The sequence below is a fragment of the Lycorma delicatula genome, chromosome 6, assembly GCF_047948215.1.
Source record: "Lycorma delicatula isolate Av1 chromosome 6, ASM4794821v1, whole genome shotgun sequence".
Taxonomy (NCBI): Eukaryota; Metazoa; Arthropoda; class Insecta; order Hemiptera; family Fulgoridae; genus Lycorma; species Lycorma delicatula.
The window spans coordinates 78,541,206-78,557,205 of NC_134460.1; the positions used below are offsets into that span (position 1 = coordinate 78,541,206).

The following is a 16,000-nucleotide window of genomic DNA, read 5'->3' on the forward strand; positions in this document are numbered from 1 at the left end:
TATACCTCAAATAGAAGTTGAATAATTAGAAAAAAGAAAAATATTTCGTAATTTTTCCGTAGGAAAATGAAACCTATAATTCATCGTGATAGGGGATTATGGGCCGTATCATCTAATGAACTTTTCAAAAACGCCAAATAAACTCGGAAAATCATTTTCTTCAAATACTCTGCCTTTAACCGCATAACATTTATAAAATACAGGTAATTTAATGACCGGGATTTTGGATTTTCATTTCGTCATCGCCTCTGTTTTACGAGTAAAATCTCTAACAAACCTTGCATGGAGATATGCTGTCCATCTTTACTTGAAATAGAGACGATGTCTTGAATACAGAAAGAAAAAGATTCACATGATGATACAAATATTCTTAATTCACTATTTCGGATTTACTAAACTCAACAGTAAATACTTAAAACAAGTGATCTCCCTTCAAAGTAACGTCATAGAAGTTACTATGATTACTGGCTGTGTACCAAGAGAATCGGTATTCATACCACGTATACCACTTATACCATCAGATATCCATTCGAATTCAAACGGTTGCAATTTCCTCTTAAGATTTGTTTTGCAATAATAATCAGTAAATCTCGAGGACAAATCTTTAAGGGAAGACTGTTTCTCTCATGGGCAATTATTTTTAGCCTGCTGTAGACTGAGTTTATCCAGTAGTCTATTTATTTTGGCTCCAGAAGGAAAGACTACTGTGTAATTTACAAGGAAGTAATAAACTTTTCAAAATCTACTTTAAATTCAAACAGCACTCATACCGTGATATGCTTTTATTCATTTGCATGAGCATAAGCATATGCTGACAAACCTACCATTCATTGTTGTATTAAGCTAAACATTTTCCTTTTTCTCAGAGCTCTTTTTTTTCCAAATGTTACATTTCGTACTATCTGTGTTCATTTTTTTAAGATTTTTTTTTTTTTTTAATAACTCATTTTTTTGTAATTCAAAAAATAAAATAACCTTGGCATCGAGTTAAATAGTCCAATGTAGACGCACGACCTTAACAAGTAATAAGACATCGTCATATTGACGATACGAAATAACACCGTCATATTGTCTGCTAAAATATCTCGGATGTTAGCCTCTTATTTCCGACGCAATACAGCATAACAGACACATTCAACAAGTATGTGGTGTACCGTTAGTTGACAATCGCAGCGAACACAAACGAGTGCATCGGTCTAAATCATGTGAGATATCCATGAGTGAGCCTAGTCTGCCCTCTCAGCAAGCGGCAAGTAATAACCTCCTCTCGACGATTATACCTGCATGAAGAGTTCCACCGTGACACGGTGTTCTTAACTGGACTAAGTTTATCGTTGATGGTAACTTTCCATTTATTTTGCCACTCATCACGAACCTCCTCTTCAAAAACAGACAAGATGATCCGAAACAATGGATTACTGAAAGCGGGCTGTAAACAAACCTCTTTTGGCGTGCTGTCACACGTTCATCGCTATTGAAATTTCCAATATTGCTGGGAATTTGTTCCACCAATCCAACATGCTCTAATTTTCTATGTCTCTTATGAATTTTAAGGTAAATCGAGGAAAGATAAAGTACCTTAGTCGCCGATACCCAATCGCTTAAAAAAATCATTATCCCGATTTTCAAGAAATAGATATTAAATGATTCGTCTCGATTTCGTAAGTGATACATAATATACGAGGTTTCGAAGAAAACAAAACGGTAGATTGAAGACACTTCTTCATCCGAGCGAAAACCCCAAGAATTTGAACCGAACGATTACAAAATCGTTTAAAAAAATTTGTAACTAATTTTTTTTAATTAAGTTAATAAATTCGCTTTAAATGCTCATTTATACTTTACATATTCGAAAAAAAATTCTCTTTTTTGAGTCATCAATCGTTCGAGCTGTTCGATTCTTATCCCCATCGCTTTCTGTATATACCTGTCCTATAAACAGAACATATCCTCTGTTTAGTATTATTCCGATCTATGCCTTCCTTTTCCTGTTTTCACCACGAACAAGTCTCTGTATCGGTGAATTAATCAAATCCGGATGTTTAATACTCCTGTAATCATAGTTTTTCGATTTGCAAGACTGTGTCCCACTTTCTCCTTCTCCCATTTTCTTTATTTAAAATTTTTTTGATCGCTTAACAACCAACGTTCCCTGTAACATTTCATACCTCCTTAGAATAGTTATACAATTAAAAATTAGGTGAAATTTAGTTGAAATAATCGTGAAAAAAATTAAGATAAATCTAAAAATCAATTAATAGACTAATGAAGACTAATAAGGAGAATTAACTTAAAAGAAATTTAGAGAAACGATTGAAAATCCTTTGATAATAAAGATTTTTTTGATTCTTTTAGATCTGTTGATTCTAAAGATTTTTAGATTTTTTGATAAAAGTTCAAAACTTTTGTTGAGAAGAACAAGAGCAGAAAAAAGTCATTTTTTTATAAACGGATAAAAAAATGATTATAGTTTGAGAGCGCATATCTATTTAAAGTTATATATTCATGAATAACAAAGGTTACAAACTAATTTAAAAAAATATAACGGTAATTGAAAAGCTTTAAAAATACTATTCAGTATTTAAGTAAGTTCCTGTAAAATTTTCAACTTGATTTTGCTTTTAGAAATCATAGCATAATATATTATATTAATAGAAAACGGACATGATTTTCTATTAATTCTTATTTGAAGATAAAAATAATCTGTTAGCTACTTTTAAGTATTACTTTGTTAACAATTGTATACTGCTGAGATTTTAAAAATAGTTTCTGACATACTACTTGTTTTTGAAACATCTGTACACATACAAACAAAGAAATAAATAAATACTGATTTAAACATTTAATTTTAAACTAATGTTGACGTTAAAATAAATCTGCGTATTTTCTAACTTTTATTATTATTATTATTAGTAGTAGTAGTAGTAGGAGTAATATTAATAATAATAAAAATAATAAACAAAATCTATAATTGAAAAGTTGCCATATTTTATAACTGACTTTAACATATACATCTAAGGAAATTAAATTGATGTATGATACTGAAACTGCTACATATTGTAATAATTATTTACATTATGTACTTTCATAACGTATTTACATCGGTCGATTAATAATAATAACTATTATTATTATTATATATATATATATATATATATATATATATATATATATATATACGGAAACTACATCTATAATAATAATTATTTAGATGTATTATTTACCAGTAATGTTGAATAATAATTAATATTAGTAGCGTTTAATTTAAGTTTTTACATTAAAAAAAATTACGATCTAAACACTGATATATATATATAAACTTACATGCAAACATTTAAATAAAAATATAATATGCTAGTCTTTGATTATGTTAAATAAGGTAGTTAAATTATTTATGACTGAATATAAATATAATAATTTACAATCTCTATTAGAAAACAAGATTTACCTGAAACTGTTAATTTTATATCACCGTAAGATTACTAGATTTCATTTAATATTAGAAAAAAGTTGTTTACCGGTTCTAGTAAATAGATCGGGCATTGTTATTTATGAACGTGTAATATATGTAATAAGTATAATACGAAATAGTTCGCAATCGAATTATACAAGTTATTAAATCGCCTATATAAAAGTAGTTTTGTCACAGAGTTGATTCGATAACTCGTTGTAAATGTTTCGACATATGTAGGCCGTACAATTTAAATGATAATTCGAGAATGCGTTTGTTCATCGTATTTGTTCAACGATATAGGTATGTCTATCGATTGTGTAAAACGTGAAGGACCGGCTGTCTCAGTGTATTACGCGACTGCTAAGTTAAGAGCTGAAAAGGGGTCGCCTTACTCTACCCTTTGCACCTTCCAAAACACACCAGACTACTCCGTAAACGACCTCTTTCAATCCGAATTTATACACAATTTTTTATCGTTACCGCACAACTAAACCGATCGAATTCGGTATTTTCATCACATGGAGTCATCAGACGAGTCCCGGTAGGCGACTACCAGAGGTCGGCAGCTTAAGCGTTTTGCATATTTGGTTAACTTAGATGAGTATTTTATACAAGTTTTTCTTAAAAATCTCTATTTTTTATCGGTTCTGGGAATAAAATTTTCCCCGTAACTTCTTTTTTTTCAGAAGTAGAGTATGAAATCGTTCCTATTATTAAATACACGAGTTTCAATAAATACAAATAATAACAGAAAAATTAAAAGTTCAGCTAATCTTAAAGGATGAACGCACATTTATCCATCGTCGAGTTCGATTAACGGTATCTTAGGAGTGGTGATAAAAGACGGCCGAAGACTGACTTCTAAGTACGAGTAGTAATTTTAATAGGATGTTGAAAGAGAATTTAACGCGATCGTAAAAAACCATTATCTCTTTTTTATCTGTGTATCAGTTTCAAATCGTTATCGCACGATGCCACTTATTAGTATTGTAAATATTTACTACACATTTTTTTTTATTTATAAACAAAAAAAATTAGAAATATATACTAATGATGGGAAAAAATATTTTATTTTATTTTTCTATGTTATTACATACATATTTTATAATAGATAAAAATAAATATAAAATAACAGGGACGTGAATTCAAACTAAACGATACGATAACTTACAGTTCGATTGCAAAATCGTGATACAAAGGAGTAAATGAATCGACTAATTTCTTAAAATACGATGTTTTCTAGATAAATCTATATTCAGATACGATGTAATCGTATTGAAATCAAACTGGAAGTTTTAAGAGTAAGCATGCTGTAAACACAAGAATATTTAAGAACAAAAGTATGAAATCTAGTAAATAATCTGACAATAATAGATGTAAATTATAACAGTAAGAAAATAGATCGTTTTGTAAACTATTATTATTATATATATAGAATACATTTGTAAGATAAACTCACAAATACAGATTCAATGAATTAATTTATTCCAATACAAAGAGAAGGGATAACTAAAGAGATCATAGGAAAAACCGAAAAAAGTAATAAATCGCAAGAGGATTGTTATTAGAATTGTTACTAAATAATAATAAAAAAAGTATTATAATTTGATTCGATGTATACAAAAAAAATTTAAAATGAACAATCGCATGAAGGACAGCTAACGTAGTTTATAACTACGAAAATGCATTCTTCCTGGTGAAAAAAAAAGATATGAAAATAAGGTGAAAATATTCTTATAGTTTACTACTAATATAGAATTCATCATCATAATTAATAAATAAAAATACTTCTATAAAAGAAATTCTATTTCAGTTATTAAATGCTTAATATTCCGATCGTGTTAAAATTGTTAGCATAGTTACAATACTTTTAAAGATATAATTGAAAAAAGAAGTAGTATAATGTGACAATACAAGCTATTTGCCTTTAATATAGTTTTCATAGAATCAACTCTTCATTATTCAGTTACTGTTTCTAGTAAGATTTTTTATCTGCACTTGTTGTTGTGCGTGCGTGTATATATATATATATATATATATGTGTGTGTGTGTGTGTGTGTGTGTGTGTGTGTGTGTGTGTGTGTGTGTGTGTGTGTGTGTGTGTGTATGTTCGTAAAAGAAAGAAAGAGAAACAGAAAGGATATATATAACAAACAAGAAAATTATTTTCTCTGAACATTTATAAGTGATAACATTTCTGCAGAAGCGTTATATTTATCATGTAATGCGTTTCTAAATTATAATTAATTAAAGAGCATTGAAAGGGAGATAGAATGAAAAAGAGGGAACGGAACGGTGGAAGATATAAAGAAAGAGAGAGAGAGAGTGAGCGCGAGAGAGAGAGAGAAATCGCCTTGTTTGCCTTCGTGCGGCTGAAACTACTTTCATTACGGTTAAGATATTAAAAGATGTGCGATGGGCGATGGACGATGCTTACAGACCGGTAGCACAGAAGCTGTTAAGAATTATCTCCCCTGAATCCTGAAACATTCTTCATTCAGTGTGAACCTTTACTCTTAGCTCTCTTCTAATTCTTCTTCTTCTTCTTCCTGTACCACCCACTATAGTTTATCCTACCCGACTTCAACGGTCCGGTATTTATTTATTTATTTTAATAATTAGATTATATGCTCTAATTTTATATAACTGCCACGTTTTACTTTAAAGACCGGTTCAGAAATAAGCTAACAAAATTCATCTAATTTTAAATTACTTTTCTTTCTAACTACCGTTGTTATTTCTTCGTTTTTTTCTTCTTTTTTTGTGCCCTGCGTTTAGACACGATTCGTACCGATTTAAAAAAAATAATTTTGTGAAAAATTAAAGATTTAATAGTAAAATAATGGAATGCGTATTTAGAACATCTAAATATTAAAGAATATACATTTTTGTTACCGGAAATTTGACACGTTTTTATTAAAAGAAAAGAAAGAAGAAACTCATCTGCAGTTCAGAATTAAAAAAAATACTAATCCTAAGTAAGAAGATTCATTAAATGCATTTTTAACAGTAGGGTCGTTTTAATTTTACCAATTAATAACAGAGATTTTAACTGATTATTTTCCCTGCTGAATAGACAGTAAATATAACGCAATGGTTTCCGCAGAAAGAGGTATATCAATTTGATTACACGCTACTTATTTCTAATGGCAGTGATGTATATAAAATACAAGTTGCACCAGTGAGAATTTCTTTCTTTGGGAGTAATGATGTTAATTATACTACGATGTCCAAGATGAAGGAGTGAAGATCGTTTGTAAAGAAAAGATTTCATATTTTTCGCGGGACTCGAAGTGCTTATATACACCAGTACATTCAGCTCTGTAAAAAAAAAAAAAAACTAGAAGCCATATTATTATTCACGCTTGTATTTGTAAGCGGGATGCTTGTTTAGCTTGGCTGTCCGATTTCCAAATCCGACTAACGTCTTTCCAAATCCGAGACGCCAATAACCGTATTGTCACGTCGCCAATTAGGTTATTGTCACGTCGCCAGTAACCGCATTAGGTTGCATAATACGTACAACTAATTAAATTTTTAATTCCCTTCCATCATAATATGTAAATCATAAAATAAATCGTCTTTGTGCTATAAAGATGGTTATCGTTTCAAAAAAATTATTAAAATAGAAATAAAGTAAAATTTCATAAACCTAACTATAACATTTTAGTCTTAAAACTTGTAGTTTTTAAATTTACTTGTCTTTTTTACTTGTAGTCTTAAGTTATTAGTTTTTAAACTTGCAGTTACAATTATAGTGTACTTATTAATGTTTGGATATTTGATCTTTGAAGTTCAGTTAAGTCAAGCCGATTGTAAAATGTCAGGAATTACCAGTTTGAGACAGGAGTAGACCAAAGTTTGAATAATAGTCCGCCTAATGACATCTAATAAAAATAATTATAAAACTCTTTTAAATATTTCATACAAAAGTATTTCTCAAAAAGGTAATAGAAATAATAGACGTTTACTAAGTTTATAGCGAGATTATTTGTTTTATGCCAAACCGTTATAATTCAGAAACTACTCTCGAAAGATGGTCAGCAGGCAAGAAAGTTAACGTGATGATAAAGATAGATGTACAGATAGATGCTAAACATTTAGAGCAAAAAAAAAGAAAAGATATATAAAACAGATAATCGATGTCGTAAGCCGTAGTAAACACATTAAATTAAAAAAAAAATCGTTAAAACAAAAAACGAATGGTTTCAATAAATCACTCGTATACCCTTAATGAAAGCCCTATTGAAAATTATTATTATTTTTTTATATTTACCGTAAACAGAAATAAAAGCTCTTATTTTATGAAGAAAAAAACTAATAAAAATTATAACGTATCATTAGGCTGATTTTGAATTCTGTTTGAAAAATTTTACTTTAAAAAATCTAAATTAATTACTCGTTAAGCTAAGTTTTATATAGTTTGTATGTTTCCCAGTTTTTGTTGGCGTTTTACATTCGAAAAACTAATCGAATTATTCGATACGATTTATTTTCTCAAATAAACATTTCTTATCAGTATTCTAAAAAATAAAAAAAACTTTTAATGGAATATTTCATTATTATTTTAAAATTTTTTTATTACAAAAGTGTTGTAATTCAAAAACTAATAACTTAACTAAAGATGATGTTAGTATTCTTAGTTCGACTATAAATATAAACTCTATCAAGTTTTTACTATTTAAAATTTTTTCGTTCAGTAAATAAATAAATTTTGATTCACTGTAAAGCATTTAAAATGCTGATCTAGCGAAAATTAAATAATACAAAATTTCATCATTTATAATAAAACTTGCATTCCATAAAAAAAAAAATTCACATTGATATTCACGATAATTTATTTAATGTTATTGTTCACACCGAGTAGCAAAAAATTATTTAATTTTCTTATCTGGGTAACGATTAATAAAAAAAATTAAATATTATCGGTTTAATGATTTTCAAGAACAAGTATTTAACGGAAGATGCAAAAGTTAAAAAAATATTTATAATGTATATCTGTGTTCAATGTATTTATATCACGTATTTTTTGTTAGTTTTAAAAAAGATAGAACGTATAAGATGCGGTTCTTGTAAAGTAAATAAACATTTCTATTCCTTCATTGTATTAATAAATATCGAACGGGAAACAACAAGAAGGAACCTATTTCTAACGTACTAAATCCGAAGTTCTTTTCTTTTTTTTTGTTTTCACACTCTCACTTAGACTTACAGTAGATATCTCCGATGATCGGGGCGCGCTAGTGCCGTAGTCAGCGTGACGTCATACCACCAAACGATTATTAATTACTCTTTGCCAACCTCCCTGGCTTTTATAAAAAGAGAGGGTATAAATTCATTGTAATCGATACGAAGTTGTAGGTTACGATACTAACTAATGCCTTCTTGTTGGAGTTAAATTCACTAAAATTTATTATATAGTACGAGTAAATATTATTATTTTTATAACCGCTATAAACTATTTTCAATATGCTCATCATTTAACTAATCAATATTTATTTACCTTAATAAGTATTATCGCGTAATTTTAATTTCGTTTATTTATTTGGTTACTTTTATAAACGATGTAGAAAAAGAAATGGATATCTAAATGGAAACAAATCTAGGAATTAGTTAACTTTTTACTTTTTACAATGAGATATTAATGAGATATTACAATGAGATATTATATAGTACGAGTAAATATTATTATTTTTAAAACCGCTATAAACTATTTTCAATATGCTCATCATTTAACTAATCAATATTTATTTACCTTAATAAGTACTATCGCGTAATTTTAATTTCGTTTATTTATTTGGTTACTTTTATAAACGATGTAGAAAAAGAAATGGATATCTAAATGGAAACAAATCTAGGAATTAGTTAACTTTTTACTTTTTACAATGAGATATTTCAAGTATTTTTTCTTATTGTTATTAAACAATTAACGTAAACGGAAATTACTTTATGTTATTGTAACGACAGCTATTTCCTGTCGATGTCTTTAAAAGTCTTTAGTACGTGAATCGAAATGCAATTGTACACAATCGAACGGAAATTTGGAAGCGGTCGGAATGCAGTAGAATTAGCGTGCGGATACCAGATTAGTTTAGAGTTACATAAGGTATTATTATAAATAACGTACTTATTATTACAATCTGTGTAATTAACGACTATAGATAATCTTAAGTTGCATTAATCTTAACCGAATATTCTGTTATAACACGGTCATTTTTCATTATAACAGTGTAATAGGAGTTTTAACAAAGAGGAGTGGAGTCAGGGAAAAGGTTCAAGAGACCTTTCCGTCGAATGTAACGGTTCTTCGTTTTTTCATGGATTAATCTTATTTGTAGATATTAGTTTAAAATATAGGAGTATAATGAACATTGTATAGATTTCGGGTATATCATATCGTACTCGTCTATTGTCCGGCCGTATTATCCATATTTAGAGTGTGATGTACGAGTAAATAAGCCATGCGTATAAATTAAGTCAGTTTTGTTTTCCTGTAAAGAGGAATTATCAGTTCCATTTTATCGGAAAGGTACTTCCGAAAAAAATATTAAAACAAATCGAAAAGCTTCCCAGGAATATATCAGCCTCTTCCAGGCGCAGGCCGATCATCCTGTCCGCAATCCTTCGGGAGCTCAGGATCTCTTTATCCGAGATCGACCGTTTCGAGTCTATCGGCTCATTTATGACACTATATAAATTTATTTCCTCCAGAAATTAAACGACTACACTGAATAGAATTTAAACGCCTAATGGAACTGACGTGTCTGGATCGACATCACAATTCTGTGCCGTGTAAAACTAATTATGACTATAAATCGTTCCACTCAACTTCTCGCTGGTATTGTAGATAATAAAGGCATATTTAAAGAAAGGAGAAATATTTTATTAGCTTCCATTAATCGATACGTGAATTTGAGAGACCGATATTGAAGCTTCCCATTTAGAGTAGATATATAAGCGCGTGTAATTTGTATATTTTATACAATTAAGGTTTATATGGTTTTTATATTCTTTAATACGTAGATCGAATAATTTATACTTGATTTTATTTATACTTCCTAAAAGGATCTGAGATAACAAAATTTCACACAGTTTACTTTACTGATTTTTTACTTTTTTTCATTTATCTTTTTATAAATTTTTGCAAAATAGATGGTTTTGATGAAAATGTATTTTAGCGGTTTGAAGCTGATACAAAATTTTTTTAAAATCTTTAAAATTAAGTACGATTTTAATGGCTTTTATTATGTTGTTTCATTTTTTTGCTGTTACAAGCACACTTTCGTAAGCAACATACAACTTTTATGTAATAAAAAAATATCCAAATAAAAAAATGCCAACAGGTCTACTCATATTTTAAATATGAGTAGACCTGTAGGCATAGAAAATGCCTACAGGTCTACTCATGCACAGAAAAAACCGTTCTAATTTGCTGCACAACAAAAAATGTAAAAAATATAGGGTCTATATATATACATATATTTAATACTCATATATATTCACCAGTTACATGTTTTTAAAATCTGGTAATTACCCGATGAATATAACGACGGTGATTTCATATGTACAAAAAAAAGCGAATTTAATTTACATATTAAAATTATTTCTAAGCCTATATCGATTAAGACGATAAATCAGGAATGTTTTTTAAGCGTACAATAAAACTCGAAATCTCTGTTAAAGAAATTAGAGAAGTTAAGATGTATCATTCGGATGTTTTAAAATAAATTAAAATCAATCGATAATGTAATTAATCGATTTGATATTCTTAAATTTTATTATTATTGTTATTACTAAATTTTTTTTTTCTACATCTATTATAATTATTTTATTTCTTTATAGTAAGAACGAGAATGAATTTGTTGTCTATCTATTTATTTAGCGATTTGGTAAGATGAAATCGAAAGAATCAAGCCTACTAGAAAATCTAAGTGAATGTCAGTCACGGGACAAATGTCTTCATCGGTCGTATTAGCATATCTGAACCGATAACGAACCATCAATAAAATAAACTTGAATTTTTATTATGTTAAACACTTAACCGAACCGTTTGTACTCGCTTCGTCAGTAAGTTCTCCGGTCTAATACTACAACCAAAACTACCACTTATTCACTCGCTCGCCGCTGTTCTTTAATGGATATTTTCGTTGTCCAATCGACATATTAGTGTGGCTGTAGTTCTCTGACAAGATTAAAACACAAAAAAAAAACACCGACTTTCCCACTATCTTTATAAACAAACGTACCATTAAAACTAAAAACCACTACTATTACTACTACTACTGATATTAAAAATAAATATGTATTACATTCTATAAATACGTAATGTAGATCTAATTATTATGACATTTAACCACAGATTTTCATTATACTATCATTTATTATGCCCAATCATTTCTAAAAAGGTTTTATAAACACGTTAAATATTAGAGTGATACTTTACACGTTTTGTTTTTTTTAATTTTCTCGACTTTCCATCAACCATGTATCCCCATTTCGATAACATTTTTCAAATCGAATTCACATTTTCGCTATTCTGGAATCAAAATAAATTAACTTCTACGTATATTCTGTATATTCTCTATCTTAAAGATTCAAACATATTACAAACCGACGCATAACTACTTCGTTTTTTGACATTATAAATGAATCGAATAACGTAAAAGAACGTAAAAGATATGTTAAGATACTCGGCCTGTAAAATATCCATTACAGAAAAAAAAGTACGTCGAACAGATCATATACCTGTAAAATAATAATAATAATAATGTAACTTCGATCGGTTAGCATAAACAAAAATCTTTTTACAACAGCAGACTTTTCGTCCTTGTACCAAGTAAAAGAAGTATTATAATCGCGAAAAATTTCTGTTTTCAGAGTTCAACGGAAATATCGATTTTGACTATCCCTGTATCCATTTTGATTAGTATCGGCGTTACGTACGCAAGTATCTCGCATAACTCAAAAATGACTAGCCGTAGGATGTTGACATTTTGGATTTAGGGCTGTTGAAACATTTAGTTGTGCACTTTCCCTATTGATTGCAACCTACTTGATAAAAAAACCCAAAAACCAAAAAAAATGGATTTTTAATTTTTTTTTTAACTGCAGTAATAAGTCCTTATTGAGAACTTTTCAACAAAATCGTAAGAGGTACTTATTTTCATCGGTTTCAGAATTATAGCCACATAAAATTTTAATTAATGAAAAATTTGGATCTTATAAGGGGAAGGGGTACATCGGTTCGAATCAGACTTCATTTCCCTTTTCTTTAAGTTAAATACATTGATTTAATTAGTTATTAATAAAATAAAATATTATGTTCTTTTAAAAATGTGTATGTATAATTTAATGGTCGTAAAAGGAAGTCAAGTGGTGTACACATCAGTTTTTTAAATTGTGAATACATGTTTAATGTCGTATCCTAGCAGAAGCAAACGTTCTAATAAGGACAAGTCGTTACTGGAAGCGGCATAAAAATTTCCAAGAATAAGGAATACGTCGTACCGGGGATATGTTAAGGAAAGCGAGTAATGTGTCGTAGAAATATTTTCGCGGATCGTTGTACCGCACTGTAACGTAGATGATACTCGATTCTATGAATACCCACCGGGTTGATTTAGTGGTGAACGCGTCTTCCCGTATCAGCTGATTTTGAAGTCGAGAGCTCCAGAGTTAAATCCAAGTGAATTCAGTTATTTTTACACGGATTTGAATACTAGATCGTGGATACCGGTGTTCTTTGGTGATTGGGTTTCAATTAACCACACATCTCAGGAACGGTGGAACTGAGACTATACGAGACTACACTTCATTTACACTCATACATATCATCCTCTGAAGTATTATCTGAAAGGTAATTACCGGAGGCTAAACAGGAAAAGAAACCTCTATGAACGACACCTCTCGGTTCAGCGCAGCAACGAACACTGTTATCCTTAAAAAAAGCAGCTCTGAATATATACTTGTTCATGAGCTGGTTTATGCACGTCGCAGCCGTAAGAAACACCGAAATAGGTAGCGTAAAGAATATTATTTTTACTACAAGTTTTTAAATCGTTTTATATATATAAAAAAACGAAAATCGAAGGAGTATTTAAAAGTTAGAAATATTTTTGTTAACATCACTCAAACAAATTATTAGATTCGTATATGTGCAGGGATGATGTGTTTGAACAAAAAAGAAGCAAGTTACTTAAATTGTGATCATAGGATAAATCTAAAAATTCTTGGCTGATAATTACAATATTTAAACGCTTTTGAAATCTTTTTTTTTAAAACAATAATCTGAACGATAAACGATCAATAAATTGATTGACTATTGAGCTAAGCTATTTATGTAATTTGGTTTTAAACATTAAATAGCCTAATATAATTGATTTAGATTAGTCCGACTCTCTGCTAGTATCACAATACGGTTGAAATATTACACCGCTATTCATTACGGTTATAATATTTGTTCTTTTTATAACTGCTCATTAAATAAATAATTTTTTTTAACACATTAAAATTTAGATTTCGTATCACAATATATTGTTTTTTGATATATTTATTTTAATTTTAACCCGCTTAAACAATTTAATTATTAAAAGAATCCAGAACAAATTAATAACGATATTTATTTTTTTAAGTTACGAACTGAATACCGATTCTAGGTGACGAACGGATTGTTTGTATAACATCAATGACGTGTGCGTCTATATGACTATTTTTAAACGTAAAACTTTTATCCTACAAAATACAAATGTAAATTAAACACGAATTACACAAATTAATATTAGTATATTTTATCAACACTTAATTAAATATAATATTAACACATAAAACGACCTTCGAGAATTATAAAATACAATATAGTTTTTTAAACGAAACTGCATGCCTGCATATTTCAACTGTTACATTCTGTAAATTTTATTTAAAACCCGATACTATTTCCGCTATAGATACACTTCTTTGAAGATATCAGAACTTTCTGATTCGATCCATCGAAATGAAAAAATCGAAATTGATTAATAAGTGGCAATCTTTGACGGTTTGAAATTATTAAACATATTATTAATAAAATCAACATTTATGAAGGAAATTTTTGTACGATATTGTTTTATTAAAAATATTTAAGAGATAATGCACATAGAAAATCAAATGCAAGTAGTCGGATAATAAAACAGGAACTGGACATATAATGCAAATTTGAAGTAAGTGTTGAACAAGAATAATAAAATCAACAATGAAAACAGTCTTACAAAAAAAAAAAAAAAAAAATTGAAAATTCTGAATAATAAAAAAACCTAAATATTCTATAAGAAAGAATTCAATAATAATTATTCATCTTATTTAGCATAATTACTGATATAATAATATACATTCAAGTACTAGTTAAGATTTTTTTAGTTTAAAAATACACCAAAATTAAAATTCTTATTTTTGCAATCTTAAATTATTAGTACTAATTTACGTAATAATAAATTATAACTAATAAAACATGAAAATGGTAATAAATTAAACGTGCATAAGTAAAATTACAACGGTTATTATTGTATTATTAGATGGGTGTAAATGTTATCAGATTCGTTAGTAATGCAGTTTCGACCTTCTGCAACACAATCTGTTATTTTCATTGTACGTTTTGTATTTTTCTAATATCAGTTCTTTAAAATTAGGCTAGTCACTAATTTCTCGTCCTGGCCAGAGTGATCTATTATGCTTATCGGGAAATCTTATGTACTATTATAAAGTAGGTAATAGGTTAGATATAAAATAAAATACAAATATTGCACAATAATTTCAGAAAATTTTATAAATTCCCTTACGATTACAAAATAATGACTGAATAGCGGTATTTTACCGATAAAAGTTAATTAAGAATTGTTATTAAGAATACGTTATAAATCGATAGGCTGTAGATTTTTACTTTTTTATTATTAAATCGTTATAATTAAATGATGAATCGTTCATCATTACGGTTTAAAATAAATTTATTCTTGGAGATCTGTTCAATAAATTCTGTTTGTAAAGAAAGTTATTTACACGATCGGTTTTTTCATCCTGTATAAAATTTTGTATAATTAAAAGAAAAACATTAAGTGCATTTCATTACGTAAACGTCCGTATACGCTCGTTATAAATAAATAAATCGTCCGTCATAAAGTACATTTATAACGATTCGATGATAGTCTATAAATAAATTGATCGAAGCCTATAAATAAAAGATCGGTTTAACACGATCAGTAAAAACATTTTACTATATTTATTTTTCTATCGTTATTATACGAATCGACCCAGTAAGATACTGTATATGAATAAGAAATCGATTGCTTTCACGACTATTAAAGAGTTTCTAGACGCCAGTCTTTTTTATCATAAGAAGTGATTGAATGTTTCAGTATATTTCTATAGATAATATTTTTGTGCACAATATTTTCTTCTAACTTTAAAAAAAATAGCATATAAAAAATACACGGCTCGTATTACATTAGTAAAACTTGTTTCTTATTTCTCGTCGTACTTTTGTAATTATTATTTCTATTTAGAAAACTTACCTTACAT

General features: G+C 28.6%; 1 protein-coding gene across 1 annotated transcript in view; it reads left to right on the forward strand.

The window, feature by feature from the left end:
- The window catches only part of ft (cadherin-related tumor suppressor fat), an 817,460-nt gene that overhangs the window by 157,594 nt on the left and 643,866 nt on the right, over window positions 1–16,000 (forward strand). The window lies entirely within an intron of this gene.